Source organism: Cavia porcellus, unplaced genomic scaffold (genome assembly GCF_034190915.1).
Source record: "Cavia porcellus strain 051 isolate PalLab524CR breed Dunkin Hartley unplaced genomic scaffold, mCavPor4.1 scaffold_11, whole genome shotgun sequence".
Taxonomy (NCBI): Eukaryota; Metazoa; Chordata; class Mammalia; order Rodentia; family Caviidae; genus Cavia; species Cavia porcellus.
Window position 1 is genome coordinate 85,289,832 of NW_026947494.1, and position 1,273 is coordinate 85,291,104.

Sequence of the window (1,273 nt, forward strand, 5' to 3'; positions counted from 1 at the left end):
TGTTAGGGATAGAGGGTTAGGGGTAGGGCTAGGGTTAGGCTTAGGGTTAGATTTAGGGTTAGTTTCAGGGTTAGGGTTAGGGTTAGGGCTTAAGGTTAGTGTTAGGGTTAGAGTCAGGGTTAGTTTTAGGGTTAAGATTAGGGTTAGTTTTAGGGTTAATGTTAGGGTTAGGGTTAGGTTTAGGATTAAGTTTAGGGTTAGTGTTAATTTTAGGGTTAGAGCGTTAGAGGTATAGGGTTAGGGGTAGGTTTAGGCTTAGGGTTAGAGGGTTAGGTTTAGCGTTAAGGTTAGTATTAGTGTTAGGGTTAGGGTTAGGTTTAGGGTTAGGGTTAGAGGGTTAGGTTTAGAGGCTTATTGATAGGGTTAGGGTTAGGTTGTTAGATTTAGGGTTAGGGTTAGGTTTAGTGTTAGGTTTAGGTTTAGAGGGTTAGAGGGTTAGCGTTCGGGTTTGTGTTAAGGATATGGTTAGCATTAGAGGGTTATTGTTAGGATTAGTTTTAGGGTTAGGGTTCACGTTAGAGGATTATGGTTAGACTTATGGCTAGAGGGTTAGGGTTAGGGTCATGATTAGAGTAAGTGTTAGAGTTAGGGTTAGTGTTAGGGTCAGGGTTAGGTTTAGGGTTAGGGTTAGGGTTAGTGTTAGGGTTAGGGTTATACCGTTAGAGGGTTAGGGTTAAGGATAGGGTTAGGCTTAGGGTTAGAGTGTTAGAGTTAGTGTTAGCGTTAGTGTTAGGTTTAGGGTTAGGGTTAGGTTTAGTGTTAGTGTTAGGGTTAGGTTTAGGGTTAGGGTTACTGTTAGTGTTAGGGTTAGAACGTTAGAGGGATAGGTTTAGGGGTAGGGTTAGGCTTAGTTTTAGAGGGTTAGGTTTAGGGTTAAGGTTAGGATTAGCGTAAGGCTTAGGTTTCAGATTAGGTTTAGTGTTAGAGTTAGCGTTATGGTTAGTATTAGGTTTAGGGTTAGGGTTATGTTTAGGGTTAGAGGGTTGTATGTTTAGGGTTAGGGTTATGGTTATGGTTAGGTTTAGAGTGTTGGGGTTAGCGTTAGGGTTAGGTGTAGAGCGTTAGGTTTGGTCTTAGGGTCAGTGTTATCTTTAGTGTTAGAGGTTAGGTTTAGTGTTACGGCTAGGGTTAGGGATATGGTCAGGGTTTGAGGGTTAGAGTGTTAGGTTTACGGTTCGGGTTAGGGTTTGGTTTAGAGGCTTAGGGATAGGGTTAGGGTTAGAGTGTTAGTTTTAGGGTTAGGGTTAGGATTAGGGTTATTGTTAGGGTTAGG